General features: G+C 39.2%; 1 protein-coding gene across 27 annotated transcripts in view; it reads left to right on the top strand.

Moving 5' to 3' along the window:
- The window catches only part of LOC124956596 (CUGBP Elav-like family member 1), a 222,556-nt gene that overhangs the window by 116,138 nt on the left and 87,598 nt on the right, over positions 1 to 18,820 (top strand). The gene's annotated exons all lie outside the window — the stretch shown is intronic.

Raw genomic sequence — 18,820 nt, 5'->3', positions numbered from 1 at the left:
TGATTTACATAAAAAGAAGATGGACAGGTGAATAGGTGGAACCAGCAGAACGTCTATCGAGCAGTCGGTTATCGAAGAGAGCGAGAGAGGTTTGGGGGGAAGGTATTGGAGGAAGAAGGGAAAGAGAGAGAAAGTAGTCGCGTATACGTGGCACACGCGAGGATCGATGCCCAGACAGAGTTGGTCGCCGGTCGCGCTTCCACGGCCCTTCCTCGGTCTATTGATCGCTCCGAGAAAACCCTCCTCCCTCTCTCGTGTCTTCCGTAGCCCTCTTACGCCACTCTCTCTTCCTCTTTTCATTCCAATTAATATCACTCGTGTGTATATATATATATATATATATATATATATATATGTATGTATATATAGGTACCTCTTTTGACGACACGCGTATTGCTCTCGGAATATCATACCTCTCTGAAAATGGTAACATATTTTTTGTTTTAACTTTCATTCGAAGGAATCGTATTTTATCTTTCGCGAAATTTAAAATTATATTTTCATATGTCCAATCATTTCGTACAATGATATTATTCATTTTAATTTAAATAATTTATATACTATTCATTTTAATTGATATTAAATTTGTCATTGGTTTGACACACGAGTAGATATTCATAACGAGCGTAAAACTCATCCTCGACGTGGTGTCGTTAACCTCAAGAATAGAATACGTCAAAATCCTCAGAATCGTCGGAATAATTAATCCGCGCGAATTGTAAACGTCACTTGCACCTGTAAAATTGATGACAGTAGACGACGTATGGATCTCTGAGTACTCGGTATTCGTTCGCCATTGTGCAAAATTTAACTCGATTACCTCGGTGTAATCGTAAATTAATGTTCCGACCCAGTGTCATTTTTTCACGTTTTTCGCAACCGGAAATTTCTATGCCGATGCTTCGATAGAAAGGGTAACCACTCGTTGCTATTTTCACTTTGGTTTTTATCATTGACGTATATATACATATAAGATATATCGTGCGAATCGATTTTTACTTACGATCCACTAAGATATTCATCGTTTCAATCTATAGATCGTACTTTTATTCATTTAGTGTGGTTAAAATATGTAACAACGATAAACATTTGACAGAATTGTTTCAATTACTATCATCATTAAGTATTCTTCAAATAAATTTCCTAATGAAGAACTAAATGATATGGATGGAAATAAATCTTTTTGCCTTATAGCAAATTTCAATTGAACGATCTGCTACCGTTTTTGTATTTTTATTCTTATTTTTTTTTCTTTTTTTCTATTTAATAATTCTCGAGAATAATTAAAGCAGGTGTACTTATCGTAATTCGTAAAACTGATGGACGCGACGTATGAATAAATAATAAAATAATACGAAAGGATTCGATTTACCCTGCAGTACGTTAAAAAGGGGAATGGTACGAGAGAGTGCAGTTGCAATTGCAGGTACTCGGCACAGACCAAATAGCAGCAGCAATGGCAGCTCTTCGTTGATACAACCACTCCAAAGTAAATATTACAATATGTGAGCCCCCTTGAATCGGTAGAGATACCTTGTTCCCGAAAAAAAAAAAAAAAAACTTTACAATATTCCCTCAAATTTTCAATTAATTATTTTACATAAAGCAAATTTCATTCGGTTTACGGCATAATGATTACTCATCCTTTGATTCGAACTTGTACTAGCGAAAAGAGACGAAACAAAGGGAACCATTCGTCCTTTTTATTTTTAGATCGATCGATAATAGGATAATGATAACGATATGACATCTTATTATATTAATTATATTAATATACTGTAGTTGAACAAACGCGATGTGAATCAAATAATATATCCGATATATATATATATATATATATATATATATATATATATATATATATATATCTGTGCGGATAGAGAATGTTAATTCGATATGTTACGTTGGAACATTACGTTCATATCGTAGCACTTCGATACAAGATTACAATTTTTTTTTATTATCTCTGAGAGCTTTATATAAAGTAAATTGCATTCCTTTTGTAATATAATTAACAATCGTGTACAGATTATAAAAAAGAGGTACACTTTGAGAAGAGATACGATCGAACGCTCACGTAGATGTAATCAACGTTAAGAGAGAAAAAGAGAGAGAAAGAGAGAGAGAGAGAGAGAGAGAGAGAGAGAGAGAGAGAGAGAGAGAGAGAAAGAGAGAGATTACGAAAGATACGAGAGATACGTGAAAAGTTCGATGTCAAAGGAACGGAAGAAAAGTGTCGCTTGCTCGTGTTCAAGTGTTCTCGATTGAAAAGTGCAGAATCCTCTTCTCGTCGATGTCATTTTTTGTTTCTTTTTTTTTCTTTTTTTTTTCTTTTTTTTTTCAGGAAAACTGTCATTTGCGATCGGAGAAAAATGTTTAAGAGTGATATATTGGAATCTCGGAAGTGTCCATCCGGAAGTATTTGTTTTTAAATCGACGCTCGGATCGCGATACTTGACGTTTCGAAACAATGAGAGAGACAACGCGTCGTAGTTACGACGATATACGAGAAGAGTTTAGATCAAAGGAATACTTTTCTATTTAAAATTCGCTTACGTGTCGTCATCCAGAGAAAATTGTCAAGCGATAGAAATGGCGTCAAAGAGAATTATAATTAAATTGATGCTGCTACCTTTACGAATCACGTTACTTCGTAATAAAGTAAATGTCTCTCTCTCTCTCTCTCTCTCTCTCTCTCTCTCTCTCTCTCTCTCTCTCTCTCTCGCAAAACCATATGTCATTTTATCGTGTTACTTCCGTGTATCGGTATTAGTATGTTTGCATACTCTCTCTCATTTTGTCTACTTGTCTCTCTTACTCTCTCGTGGAAGACCATCACTAAAAAGCTGCGGTGATTTTGTGGTTGTGAAACGTTTAATGATACGAGATAATTAATTCACGAAATGTTCGATATAAAGCATGTTTCTACAATGGAGGAGATATTAAATAACATTATGAAAATCAACGTAACCGCAGCGTAATTAAAGTTTCCTGGTTAATAGTAACTAGGCGAGAGATACTAATGCCTCGGGAGTGTAAACTAAAAATTTAAATAAAACAAAAGAAGGAATAAAGTCGAAAGAAAAATAAAGAGCGAACGAAATTTATCGCACGTTTCCGTAAAATTTTAAACCGATCGAAGCTACCAAGTGGGTTCATTCTTTTGATCCAACTTACGTTTCTAGCTTACGTTACGTTTCTATAAAAATCGATACGATAACGCGCAAAAATCGAATTTCGATTTCCGCCATAGTCTACTTTCTTACGAACACGTCTCCATACAACTCGAATTTCGTTCGATCGTCAAAGCGTGGTTACTTCGTCGCTCTCCAAATCGTTTTCTTCCCCTTATCCTGTGTTCTCCGTGAGGGATAAGAACGTATCCTAGAAAATGACCGGAATGAAATTCGGTGGTATATACGATTGGTCCGAAGAGATTGGAGACAAGAATGGAACGTTTCGTAAGGTCGATCGTTTAAAGAAAAAATGGCACGAGAACGTGATAAGTAAAAGACATTAGTCGAGAATTAAGTCGAGCTAGGATCCTGAACCAAAAAGTTTTATTGTTCGCTAAGAAAAGTCTACCTCGAGAGAACGAAAGTTTACCCAAAGTATCACAACCACTGTCGTGCACATGCACACATCGTACATATAGAACATACATTGGCTTCGTAGGAAACAGTCTTTCGCGACACGTTGTTTATGCAAGCAAGAGAACGTGAGATAGTTGGGAAAAGTTTCGATCCGTATAAGTTGCATCTCGTGTTTCACTTAGTTGACGATACTTAGCGTAGCTCCATCGCCATGGTCCCATCAACTTTTCAACCAATTCGTAAACCGAGCCGCTTTTAAACTAGCAAAAAGTGCGTTACCTTCCAAAGCAGCCATTCCGAAAGAATTAGTTAAATTAATAATAATTTTACATATCTCGCAGGATACATGTATCCTACGTATAATCAAAGAGATAAATTGTAAATTTATAAAGGGATTTTTAAATCTGTCATTATTCTCTTTCAATTATTAATAAATACGTCGAGTGTATCGTTCCTGATTGTCACCTACAGATTGCGATTTTCATTAATCCTCGAGAAAATTATTCAGAAATCTCCTCTCGATGGCTTTCATCGCGCTCGCAAATCGATATCCCCCGTTACTCGTTACGCAGAAGTAGACCTTATCATTAATCACGCAGCACTATTAATCGTTCTTAAGTAGAACGGCATTCGAGCGCAAGACGGTGCCTCGCTCTTTTCAAAGGAACGAAAGCCACCCTTTGAGCAAACTCGAACGTCGGAGCTGTCTCGAGGACCGGCATAGAATCCACCTTGCCTGCTATTTATCCGTCACATCCTCTGCTCTATCGCACATCGATCGACTCGAATCGAGAGCTTGCGTTATCCTACTGTACCGCCATTATCTGTTTCTCTCGATAAAGTAGAAAAAAAAAAAAAAAAAAAAAAGAAAAAAAGAAAAGAAAAGATCGCGCTTTATTTCTTTTATTTTTCGTTTATTTCCTACTCGATGTTCACGCGAAACTAATAATTTTTAAGTACTATTTCCTATTGTTCGATAATCATGTCGAAAAAAAAAAAAAAAAAAAAAAAGAAAAAAGAAAGAAAAACAAGCAAAGAAAAAATACACGTAAGTGTAATAGAAAATAATTCGTTAGAGAAATCATGATCACTAAACGATTTCGTTTTCGTGTCCTGTCATCTCAAAGTTTTTCTTTTAGCCGTCCGAGATTTCTTTCGTTCTCTACACCGAGATTCGTTCTTCCTGAATTTTCTGAATCCACGAAGTACACACGAGAATCTTTCTCCACGACGCACTTCAGCGGATTAGACGAAAAACTTTAAACGAAACTCTCACATCGCCGGATATCGCCAAGCTGCGCTCGGTTTTCGTAGACGTCTATTTCGGTGTTTGCGAGAGCGGAAAAACTATGTTCCATCTCGTTTCTTTTTTCCTATCTTATATGACAGCGAACCTTGGATATTTTAACGAGAACAATCGATTATACTCATCGTATAGATACATTTCTATAATAATTCCTCTTTCACATATAAATCTGATATTCATAATTTGCAATTCCGTGATTATACCAATAATCGTGATGTTATTACCAAAACCAGTTTTGAATTATTAAACAAGTTTAATCCAGTGTAACGATTTGAATAGTTAATATCGTAGTGGCCCGAACTGGACTAAAATAATCTTGAATCATAATTGTTAAAAATACAAAATAAATAAAAATGACCTAAAAACCGATGTACGACAATCAATACGAAAATCAATCTTTATTTGTTTTATACGGTTGGTCGACTGGTATAAATATCGACGAGGCGAGTACTTGACATGTTTCAAAATTCCATCACGTTCCATAACGCGAATAATTAGGACAACGCAGGGCATTATTTTATAGATATTGTATATATTATGAATATATAAATGCAAAGCGTATTACGCGTAATCTCACGTATGAAGATATACAAAATTATCGTGAATTCGAACAAACTCAATGAATTTTTCAAACGCATTAATTTCTTTCGATTCCTTTGCCTTTCCACCGATAATCTGGACAAAGATCTATCAAAGCTCTAGTTTAAGGTATATTCGTGGTAAGTTTCATCGGTTTACCCTACTAGTTCCTACCTCGAACGACTTTGGTGGTTAGCCAAGTCACAAACTTAGAGTCGTCGTTCCATCTTCGGCACTCACCTTTGCGTCACGTCGATTTACAACGAGGACGTGTTCGTGATCGTTCTCCCGACAATCCGTTCTCTCGAAAATTAGCCACATTATGCTTTCCAAATTGGACTCGTAGAACGCAGCGATTATAGCGATGTCTTCGATGGTACGCTCTTAAGTGCGCTCGAGCGCTTTAAACGAAAGGAACTTGTAGAATTTCAATGGTAACTCGCCAACTCGATATCTTTGAAACAAGTTCCATGTTCTCTTACAACTGTCTTCGATGAGAAATATTTCACAGTTCTAAATTCCTTCGAATATCAATAATCAAATATCTTAATAGATACAAGAAAAATGATCAAAGATCAGTCTTTCTTTTTATTTTTCTCCATAGATCACTTTTCTTTGCCCCCAAACCTAGCCGTTTCAACGTTGGATAAGAAGGAGCAAAATTGACTCGACTCGCAATCGTATGCATTTCTATATTTCTAGACAAAGGAAACATATTCACCACAGACGTAAGATATTCGTGAATCCACTTGCCCGAGCTCGACTTTAATCTTGCTTTTTGTGCGCGACATCGTGCCGCAACTTGCAGGATATTCGACTGCTGCTTCTTGCGGGTCTTGCTTACGAGTCCGAAGTTTACATTGAATGCATTTGAGATGATAAGTAGTACATGGAAAACGAACTACGACTCCTTGGAAAAAGTTCTTACTTCCATTCTTTGCTTTCTCTCTCTCTCTCTCTCTCTCTCTCTCTCCCCCCCCCCCCCCCCCGCCACTCCCTCTCTTTCTATATTTTTCTTGTATTCATAGCTAACGTTACTTTACCTGGGAAAACCTAAGAATTCCTATCTCCGACGTATTTTTAGAACGATATATCTCTCTAATTTCCTTTCCTCGTGTACTTATCGATCGTACGTCCTATTTAACTTTAAACTTGACTTTGGCTTATTTACATAAACCGCTGAGTCTTTAGCTCGAAGCTCTTACAGTGTCCACGAACCTGTTCCAACGGAGGCTCCCTAACGATTTAGCGACTTCATTTTAATGACAACGAGGACGACAACGACGACGACTAGTACGGCCTAAGAGCTTTTATCGAAGACTGGACGGTCGGAATCATTAAGTTCGCACGAACGTGCTATCGAAGAAAAAATTTTCTTCGAGGAAATATTAAAGTCGTTCGAGAGATTACTCTATCGACAAATTTTAACGACCCTCTCACACTTATATTTTTAAGCTTCAAATGTCAGATTTATGAACGAGCAAAAGTATAAATGAGAGAAACGTAAATCTCGTGTAAATTGATCACCGAGTGGTCTCGGATGACCGCTCGAGAGATAGAAAAGCATTTTTCATTGCGGTTAAGTGGCAAGAAAGAGCGAGAGCGAGAGAGAGACAGAGAGACAGAGAGAGAGAGAGAGAGAGAGAGACAAAGAGACAGACAGAGATAAAGAAAGAGTAAGAAACGTAGAAACTCTTTTCTCGCGATTGGCCTTTCGCCCTCTGAGCTTTCCTTCTTTACCGGCTTTTCCTTGACGCGTTCCCCGAGGACGACGAAGGCTGTGACGGTGGAAATGGTGTGCCGGAGGTCGAGCTTGTTCGAGGAATGCTAAGTGGAAGGGAAGCCGAGTGGCTCGGTGGAACGAACTGCTTTAATTTAAAGTTGCGTACGGGATTTGGGACTTTTACTTTTCCACTTTTGGCCCCTCCGTGGTTGGGGAACGGCTGGAAAAGGAAAAGACGCTTATCGTCGCTCGACCGGCTCATTACGCTTCGTCCTTTCGAATTAACGTCCTCGCCAGGTTCCTAACGAACGAGCTAAACCGTTCACGAGTTTAGCTATAACAGCTTCGATCGACTCGGCAAAGCTCTTCGATATCGTTTTCGTCTTTGTCTTCATTTTTACGTTTTACTTTTAGCAAGAGTTCTTAAAAAGAAAAAAAAAAGAAAAAGAAAATATTCTCTCTCTCTCTCCCACCGTGAAGTTCTTCAAAACGAGCCAAGCGAAGACTGCGGTCGTGCATATATAATCGCGTACGAGCTGAGTTACGATGTCGGAGACTTTTCTTCTAGAAATTATGAATTGAAATATTCGTCTGGAAATATTTTCCACGTATTCTTTTTTTTTTTTTTTTTTTATGTCGTTTTCTTCTTTCTTTCCTTTTCTCTTTCTTCTTCTTTCTTTTTTTTTTTCATTCCATCCTTTTTTCTCATTTTATTCTTGTCTATGACTTTTTTTACCAAGACAAAAAAATCTCGACTCCATTCGTAAATTTGCGGGCGGAAACGCAACGGAAAAATAAATCGCGTAAACGGAAAACACTTTGTGGCCGGGTTGAAAAGCAACCGGAAGCTTTGAGTGGACGCACGCTACGTTCGCCCACTCGACGATCCTGTACAACCATTTGAACATAACAAAGAATACCACACAGGAAGATAGCTTCGCAATCAGTAAAGACTCGAGGAAGTTCTGGCTGTTAGCCAGGATTATAAGAAGCAGGACTGTAAAGTTTAATTTCTCGAATCCTTGCCGAAGTAGCTTTCTCTCTCTCTCTCTCTCTCTCTCTCTCTCTCTCTCTCTCTCTCTCTCTCTCTCTCTCTCTCTCTCTCTCTCTCTCTCTCTCTCTCTCTCTCTCTCTCTCTACCTCTACCTCTATCTCTTTTTATGCTCTTACACTCCTTTACCGACCTCCTTCCGTCCCCACAGGACCTCATCCTCTAACCGTCCTTTGGCCGTCCTCTCTCACTCAACTTGTACGCCAGGCGTTTTCCACTTTCTTTCTTTCGAAGCTTCCGCTCTTGTTTCTCCATTCTTTTCACGTTCTTCCTTTGCCATTCCTAAACTTCTTCTTCCTTGTTCTTTCAATCCTGTTATATCGTCTCTCCTTTTTCGCTCCACGTCTAATTTCTTTTCTTCCTAACTCGTATAGTCCTTCTTTCTCTATCTACCTTTCTTCTCCGTTACCTTAGCGAATAAAGAAAAACGAGACCACACACACACACATATATATATATATATATATATATATATATATATATATATATATATATATACATCTTCTCACTTTCCGTCGTTACGTGTCACACGATATTTCTGTAAAAGCGGACTTCGATGGAACAAATATTTAACCGAGCGAATAAAAAATCATTAAGTAATGTAACCGTATTTCAACCGATTCTAAAAGTAACTCAAGTAAATTTACACGTAGATCGTATCTAACCATAGGTAGGTATATCGACGAGTTCTACTTCGGAAAGTATATTAAACTATAATCGAATCAATTCTTTTTCGATTCTATCCTATGGATAAGTACTCCTTTATAGATATATTTGGGATCTTTATAGATATATTTGTTCGTTCGAGTCTGAACTTTTGTGGAAATCGTCGTCGAAATGACGTTTTCACGATAGAGCAAAGCCGTATTCGAGAGATCGATCTAGAGTTATCGTTTACGTAGATGAGGGAGAGAAGTTCGTCGTTAGGGAAAGTGCGTGCCGGAGACATCGACAAATATTCGGTGGCGCCGTGGATGAGTCGGAAACGAGAAGAAAGGAGGAATATATAGATATATGTATATGTATATATTTTGATGGAGTCACCGCGCACACTACGTTTCACCGATACGCAACGGACCATCGAGTACAATGGCTTGGAACGAGTCCCAATATTATCTTCCATTATGACGCGCATTGAGATCTTCCGGGTAATAAGATCTTTTGAATTTATGACAGTCATACTTGCAACCACAGTCCGGCTCAACAAAATGCACCGATTTATCAGACCCTTTTTCTTCCTCATCCTTCTCCGTTTACTTTCTCGATCCAACGAAATCGCATATGTTTCGCATGACGACATTCGTTATCGTACAAACAGACAAGCAAACAAACAAACAAGAAACGCAAGATAGTTGCGGAAACTCCTAAATATTATTCTTTTCTTCTTCCTTTCCCTTGAATACTTTTCACAAAGAAGAAGGAAAGTATGTTTTCCAAAAGCTTAACCATCAAGGAGACTTTTATTCTCCTCGTTTTCCATCGTTTGAATAAAGAAGGAGCCTATATTCCCTGTAAAATGAAGTTGACCCGATTTCAGAGAGGTGGAAACAATAGATCAAGTCGATCGGTCGCTTTACCCAGACCCATTTCTTTTTTATCCTTTTCAGTCGTTTCCAAACGAAGAACTACGTGAAACAATATCGAGTGAAAGTCACGCTCCTTCGTCCGAACGACCCAGTGATCTCCTAAATTATTCTTCGTTGTTCCTCGAAGCGCAAAAAAGAAAAAGGAAAGGAAAGGAAAGGAGAAACGGAAAGAAGGCTAAGAAGAGGGATGGGCAAGTAGAAAATAAGGAAGGACAGGAAAAAGAAGAAAATGAAACGCCATTAGAGACATTCGCGGTGTTTGACGGGAGTCAATGGAGAAAGGGAAAGAGAAAGAGATAAGAAAAAAGAGCGAGACGTTTGCACGCACTTACTCGAAGGTGAATCCACAGAAAATCCTGTTGCTGGCAAAAGATTCGTCTTCCAATCTGGTGTCTAGCGGAAAGAAGAGAAGGAGAGACAGAGAGAGAGAGAGAGAGAGAGAGAGAGAGAGAGAGAGAGAAAAGAGAAAGAAAAAGGTTGGTAAAAAGAGGGGAAAAAGAAAAGAAAAAAAGAGAGAGAACTCGAGGAAGGGATGGTAGTAGTGGTAGCGATGGTGGTGGATAGAAAAGAGAAAGAGAGAAAAAGAAGGGGGGATAGAAACGCGAAGAAGTAGAAGTGGAGTACGACAAAACCTCAATCCCTTTAATGGAGACAAATCCCCCTCGCGCACACCCTTCCACGAGGTAGTAGCAGACAATTTGTAAGAGTATATCCCACCTAGCCGGAGATATTAGTATCCAGGAGCAGTGGTAGCCCCAGCAGCCAATCATCCTCCGGCCTTTCCTTCTACCTTTCTCTTTTCCTCTTCTTTCTTTCCTCTTTTATTTTCACTCTATCTTTTCTCGTTCTAACTACGTTAGTTTTGCTATACTCTCGAACGCTTTCTCTTTTTATTATTTTTTTTTCTTCTCTCTCCCTCTTTTTCTCTCTATGCTCGCTTCATTCATTCATTCCTTCCTTCCTTCCTTCCTTCCTTCCTTCCTACTTTCCTTCCTTCCTTCCTTCCTTCTTTATTTCCTTTGTTTCGCGTCGGATCGTTCATACCACGCGTATCCAAAGGCAGCCGGCAACGAAATTATAAAATTAACGAGCAGCATCCATCAGCGAGCATAATACCGAACATTAAGTCAGCGAGCCGCACGAAACCAACTTTTTGCGAGCTACTCAATCTTGGTTAAAGTCTTTCCACGCGCGTGTATTTTGTCTTTCTCACTTTCCTTCGTTATATATATATATATATATATATATATATATATATATCTTTCTCTTTTCGATCCATTATCATGCTGCTACATTAATGTTCCGAAACAACGAAGGAACATACTTTCGATCGGACATTAAAAAAGGACAAAGGTAAATTTATTAGCGCATTCCTGAATTGTTCCGAAAAAAAAGAGGAAGAAAGATTTCTTTTTCGTTGCTAAATTCTATTGAATATTTCGTTTTTTATAACGCGACGATAAGATTGACGCTATTAAATCCGACATAAGCAAATATTTCGTAATCGAGAAAACTAAGACCAACGCACAACCATATACCGGAACTTTATTCATTATAGAAGACGATTAATCAAGAGTGGAAAGAGTCTCGCGATGAAACGAGTTCGCGAGCCTGCCGAGATATATGAGCTTTATTAATTCTAACCTCGTTGAGGGGGCGATAAAACGTTAATTACAGCCTTTGCTAAACCGTGCACTTCATCGAAATTAACGATTTCACGACATAAGAAAAATAATGAATAATACGAATCGTAGCAATGGTAGGATGATAATAAACTTTTCAAAGGTGAACCATGCGATCTATGTAGCTAGTCATCGAGTCTGGTGCAGCATGATAAATCATTGTCCAAGAAAGAAAGACAGCGTCGTAAGAAACAGATCGTTCAAATAGCACAAAAACGACTGTGATCTTAAGAGGTCAGATCTATCGACAGGTTACAAGCCGTTAAGAGAGAAGGGACGTCAAACATCGTTCCCTTGTAGTTGGACGAGATAAAGAGAGAGGGAGAGGGAAAGAGAAAGAAGACGAAGATGAGACAGAAGGTAGAGGAGTTTAGGAGGATGGCGTTAATGCTTTAAGGAAAGCAGTCTTTAAAGGTCTCGCTGACGCCTCTAGGGTCCTATAACGTAATGCCACGGTCCGTGGCTGTAAGTCGACTCTAAGTTTGGTCAACGGACAGCTAGTCGATAGTCAAACCTCAAACTTATGTCCTTACGGCATATATTCCACTTTGATGGTGCTGCTACCTTCGAGTCACCTTTCACAATGCCGAGCTAGAGTTACTTCCTCCTGTATGCTCCTCGTTATCTCTCGTTTGCCGTTCTTCTTTCCTCGAGAATCTTACCTCGTTACTTCTATCCTTCTCTCAATCTCTTCACTTTAATCTCGACGAATCCGCGTGTTGCCGCGTACAAATCAGGATGACAGGATATTTTCATATAATGCCGAGGCTCCTCGTGGACTACTCAATCATCCCTCTTAATCCCAGACTAAGGTCCAAAGGACTAAAGGTAATCATGATAAACTGCTGTCCCAGAGGAATTTGAACTCCGCTTTCTCGAGAGGATATCGAAGTAATTAATTCGTATCTTTTGCCTCTCTTATCGTTCACTCGAGTAGACCGGCCGACCAAATTATTCTTACTCGGACGAGATAACGTATTTCAATACAAACGCAGTTTCTCAATTACCGGGATTGAAGATGCCGCCCGGTGGAATATCCCCTTGGATTATGGGTTAATCCCTTACCCAGCGATCTTATTGAGAAAATTTCTCTCCTCTTCTCGGAAAGAAGGGACATTAACGATTCATAAACCTCAAAGAAGAGACGTTATCGAGAAGTAGACGTAGATTTTCTCAAGAGCCTAAGTGAGATTTGTCGACAGTGAAATGGCAAACGGATTTCAATTGTTAAGTACATATATTTCTTCTCTTCGTTTTTTTTTTTTCTTTTTCTTTTCTTTTCTTTTCTTTTTGTTCAATTTTTTCTTCGCTCAATGAACGCGTATCGTCCACAATGTGACGTCATTTGCACCAAGTTTTTATCAAAGTACAATACGATCGGTTGACCTAGCTTGCCCGCACGTGTACGTATACGGTTCGTACGCGGTACGTAAAATTATACGACATTAATGCGCGATCCGATATACGAGGTGTGCGCCCCGTAAAACTGTACCACGCCAACGGAATATTTCCCTTCGTGGTTTTACACGCTTTCGCCTTCGATATCGTCGCGGCTACAATTTCTTCCATCTAAAACACCATCGGCCTTTCAATTTTAAAGGATGAGCCATGCGAGTACACTCGCCACAAGAAAATTATATAATTCTCAAAGTATTCAATGGTTCAGCGTTCGTTGCTAAAGTACAAAAAAAATATTCTTTCGAATGGATTTTAAATTTCGTCGATAAAAAAAAAAAAAAAATCTGATCAGGCGAAAATAATTCATCTATATTTAATCGTCATTTCGTCGTCTTTATTGGAATAAAATTTGAAAAAGAAGTTAATCACGAAAAATAAGACGAATGTGAGAAAAAGATTAGAATGGAGAACGAAAGGAAAAAAGGCGAAAAGCCAAAGGTACATAGCAGTGAGTCGAGACGAATGATCGAACCATTTGTCAGACGGGAGAACGTAAAATAGCCATTGCAAAAAGATAGATGCCGCTCGTTAAACCGATAGACGGAGGATACTTGAATTTTAAAACACGACCAGACCCTTTCGAACTTACATACGTGCGATTAACTTAAGTAGAAATCTTCTTTCGTAAATCTCGTTTTCGAAGTTGAAAAATTCTAATATAAATATTATTACGAATTGAAGTTTAGTAAAATGATGGAATACATCTTTTAATTTCGATGTTTAATATTTAGTAAGAAATGGACCAGGTAGAAATAGAGAGAGAGAGAGAGAGAGAGAGAGAGAGAGAGAGAGAGAGAGAGAGAGAGAGAGAGAGAGAGAGAGAGAGAGACAAGAGAAGAGACGTTGAAGAAAAGAAAAGCTTGAAGATACGTCGAGTTACGTAGAAATTCCGGATAGCGACGATCCTACAAGGATATTTATATTCCTGGCACCTAACCCCCGTAAATCCCTGGTCGGCAATTAGGGGTGTGCCAGCCTACCAGTCTTGGTCTCGTCTCGTTCAACCTTCTACCTCGCGGCGGTCGTTAACGCGAACTATCGTTGCACGACGTGGTACTAACTCGTTCTATGTTCTCTCTCTCTCTCTCTCTCTCTCTCTCTCTCGTTCTCTCGTTTTCGTTGATCCCTTCCCTACTCGTTACACAACGCCTAGTTCTCTCCTCGTCTCTCATACGCGCTCCAACCCTCGTACTCCTCCTCAGTCGGTACTCGTTAACCTCTCTGGTTGCCGCAAAATGTGGCCAAATTACCCAACCCCGTCCGCGGTATACGCACAGCGGCGTGGCGTAACGTCAGATTTGTCAGCCGACTCGTACTTCTCGATAAATGACGCCCGTGCCTCGAACGAATAGCTTTCAGCGTGCTTCGCACTGCTCGTAACACGTGCGTGTAACGAGCGGAATCTCTCGTCGCCGAGCGAATTTCGCATCGTGAAAGTTTAAGGGTTTGATAAGTGCGAACGAATAAATCAACCTTAGGTTTTTACAACCGAAGAACGTACTTACTTCTCTACACTTTCATGGTTCTTCCTAATCCTTCGTATACGTATATGCATAACTTAATATTTAGAATTACTATTGCAATTTTATACGAACAGACATTGGTTATGTTACAGGAATGAGATAAACCGATGGTTGTGAAAGTTAAAGAATAGTCTTGAGGAGAGACATATTAATTTGTTACCGTAACGTAGCTACGGTAACGTTGAATAAGTAATAGAAACGACAAAGATATTTAACATACCTTTGCCGCTTATATTCCACTCATTAAACCAACCTTCTCGAGTGAAATGCGTCTAAGTTATGGGAACGACGTATATGGTGGCGTGCGCGCGTTGCGTGGCACTTCCATAAAGTGACATCAAATTTGTCATTTTGCTCTGACAACAGCAAGTTTGCTAGAAGTTTCGATGGAAAGACTTTATATCGTTCTCGTAATTTATTTCTATCGCCTACCGGTGGTGGTGGTTTTTATGTCACGCCACCGGTCAACCGTTTGCTCGTTAACCTCTCACATGGCTTTTAAATCTAACTTAATTACCAACTCCTCTATTTTTGTCCTTTTTTATCCTCTTTTTCTTTTTTTTTCTTTTTTTTTTTTCTTTTTTTTTTTCTTTTTTTTTTTTTTTTTTTTTTTTTTTATATGCTTCACGTATCGCCAAAATTTTGTCCAATTTCCTGACTCTGCCAAGAAGCAAGGAAAATCGTACGAGGGATCACATTACTAACGACTTCGAGTGATATAACGAAAACTTTTTATCGGCACGATAAATTACCACTCGTTCATATTCATGCCAAAGGTTACAAGGAACCCTCGATTCGTCTCTACTTTGGGCTATCACGCGAACCATCGAGAGAATACACTTGGAGAGAAAAATATACGCTATTAAAGTCTGCTTTTTAAACTAACACTTTGAAGATATTCTTCCTATGAAAGAGGAAAAGAACGATAAACGTGATAAGGGAAATTCGCGGTGTAAGAAAACTTTTATCCGTCTCTATATTCTCTCCTTTCTTTTTCTCTCGTTCCTCTTTTCTTCTCCTTTTTAAAGGGTAAACCGAGAAGCGTCGTTATTTCTCTCGACAAGATAACATTTTTATCTTGATCCGTAATACACACACTCGCGATATCTCTCCTCTCCATTTTCCAGCGGCGTCGTGTAGCACTCCTCGATGGAATTAAAGTACGCCAAACGACTCGTGAAAATGGTGAGTCTTTACCATCTTTACTGACTCGGCCAAGCGTTTATCGCGAACCGAAGCGTAAGGAGTCGCACGACTTAGTTTGGTGATAAGCCGAGGTAGATAAGCCGTAGCTAAAGAAAGGAAAACCCGTCCTGCGGAGCAACTGCCGAACGACGAAAAATGACATCAACGACGCCTTCGTTGGCGGCTTCTTTGCGATATCGATTCCTCGATACGAAGAATATCTTATGTGGCTTTATCGGATATCGCGTGATAACATCGACGAGAGTGTAAGAAAGAAAGAGGAAAAGGAAAGAGAGAGGGAGAGAGAGAGAGAGAGAGAAAGAGTGAGAAAGGAAAGAGCGCATATAAATAGAGCTCTCCCTCTACTATCGGTTAAACTTTCTACCTTTTTCCCTTTTCCCCAGAATGCTCGGGAAACTGAACGACGGAGCGAGTTGAGCCTCGTTTCATCGAATATTGTGTTCTTTTTCAGACCATATTTCTACGGCACCGACTTGCGTTTTCGCGGTTGGATTATATGTTCTGTATCCTTTTGACGATTGCTATTTTCCGTCTGGCTTTTACTCTACCGTCAAATCCTTTTGCGATACTACCGATCATGAGAAACGCTCCCTTCCATCCTCTCTCTCTCTCTCTCTCTCTCTCTCTCTCTTTTACTTTGGTACGTTTTAAACTCCATCGTCGAGAGAGTTTCGATCGGAGCTGGATTTGCGACAAGCAGCTTGTGACCTCTTTGTCTCTCGTGCTCGATATTTCCTCCTCACTTATTCGCTCGAGATACGTCTAAACGTCGATTCTAACTCGTCATCTTCGTCCTCTCGATATACCATCATTATTTTCGATAGATTTACTTCACGTGTTTTATCGTTCGTTCTAACGATTTCCTTGCATGGAACTCTTTACCTGAAGTAACTCGAAACTTGCTCTTCGTATCTTTACGCTTGAACTTTTCGTTCGTCCGTGTTTAAGATGATCGCGCGCGAGCTACGACTAAAACTCTTCCCTCTTCTCTTTCTCTTGTAACTTTTGCTCTATTAATTAACGAACATTGTTATAACGTTGAAGAATCCGACGTGTAATTATATGCTCATAGAGAATTTTAATACTAAGCTCGATTCATATTGGAATTAAAAAACAAAAAGAAAAAAGAAAATTATAAAAGAATAAAAGGGAAAAAATATATGTGTGTGTGTGTGTGTGTGTGTGTGTGTATATATATGTATATATTCATAGACAGACTCGGAATCTCTTTTCATTTAAAGCGCGATTTCGCGCGTGGCTGTGTACAAGTGGGAGACCAGCGCCTCTTAAAAAAACCAGACGAACTTCCTCGTCCCCATTTTCAGTAGACCCTCAAAACCTATTCTCCGAGGCTCTTTCTCTCTCTCTCTCTCTCTCTCTCTCCTCCTCCTCCTCCTCTCTCCCTCTTCCTCTCTCAGCCCCTTCTGTTAGCCGAAAGGTTCAAGTTAACAGCCCTTATGGGCGTTGCGGGTAGCCGTACTTCGTCAAGTGGCACACTTGTTTATTTACGAGCTACCTTAAGAGCGATTTGTTCTCTCTTTCTCAAGGATCAACTATCGTTTTGTCGTGAGCCCGCTTGAAAAACATTACGAAGTCAGCTTGTGAAGCCGAGGAAATTTTTCGAACCCTTTTCCCTTTTTCCTCAGTGAAATCACGATACGAAATCGATACGTTTTTTCTCGCAACACACAGATTCAAAAGATCTAACTTCGTGGTGTCGCGATTAATTCAGATTTCGGGGAAGAAGAATGAGAGAAACAAAAAAAAAAAAAAAAAACAAAAAAAAAAAAAATAGTCAATCGAAACTAGAAATAGCCATAAGCAAAACTGTAAAGTGGCAACCTCTCCATTATTACCAGCGCCGAATGTATCCGATGGCTCTAATCGCTGTCACATTACGTTTCGCGTATCACAAAATCGTCCGCTTTGATTTCAAACGTTGAATTCGTCGATCCGTCGGCTCGCAATGGAGTCGTAACAGTAATCGCTGGCGCAGTCTATTATTTCTTCGTCGTAAAAGGCAACACCATAACCGTTATCGCGATCGTCAAATACGTCAAAGCCATAATCGTTATGCGAAAGCTCGGCTTTAATACGCGAGACACAAAATCTCTATCGTTCGAATACGGATGATGAATCTATATAAGCAATATCGTAATCTGGCCAATAACGATCGAATATGAGTGGGACACTGTCATGGATATCGACAATTTTATCGGTCGATTGCTCGAAAACGAACGCGATATATCATTCGTTACCTAATCGCATCAACGTTTCTTCGCTAAATTTTCGACGCAATAAGCTTCGAAATACCATCACTGTCGACGTCGTCCTTCTCGTATTAGCATCTCTCGATAATGAATTGCTTCGCGCCTATCAAAATTTGTTAACGATTATAATACCGATTATACGTTGTTGGATATGTCGAGTCTTTAATTATCAGAGGTATTTAATGATATTATAAAAGAAAAAATATCATCTCAAATAGTATTATTTCGATCGACAAGAAAAAATATAGGATTTTTCAAAATTTACACTCTAACATTTCTTGTTTCAATAAATGACATCGGACTACTTCTTTTCATATCTAGTAGTTTACATAGCCATTCGAAAATGTAAAATGACATTGTGTCGCTTCGAAAAGAAAAGAGCCGGAAGAAATAATTCGCTGCATTTGCACGAGAGCAAGTTACGGTGACTCGATTTTGCCTACTTTTCATGGAAGCTCGCTTGGTATTCGATTCTAAAAAGCAACCATCACCATTGCCGCTTGCTTTGCTCCGCTGACTCGTCTACTCCAACTCCGAGTCGGTATAATGCCATTGCTGTTCGTATAGCTTGTAAAATATGGAAAGAAAGAAGGTAGAGGTGTAAGCGTTTGTCAGAGACGGAGGTAGTACTAAAATGCTTTCTAAAATTTTTCTTCGATGTTACCGTAGCGTGAATGATGTAGCGGGATGCTCGTATTACCTTCGGTAGATACGTCCGTTCTCATCGACATTTCTCGCATTTTACTTTCCTTCCTTCTTTACGTTTGAATAAGAAAAGAAAATATGAATATCGAACACTTTTCATGGACATTTTTCTAACTTGATTTCGTCGATATCAAAATA

Source organism: Vespa velutina, chromosome 22 (genome assembly GCF_912470025.1).
Source record: "Vespa velutina chromosome 22, iVesVel2.1, whole genome shotgun sequence".
In the NCBI taxonomy this organism is placed as follows: domain Eukaryota; kingdom Metazoa; phylum Arthropoda; class Insecta; order Hymenoptera; family Vespidae; genus Vespa; species Vespa velutina.
Note: the sequence above shows the minus strand (reverse complement) of the source record. Positions and strands in the feature narration are given on the sequence as shown.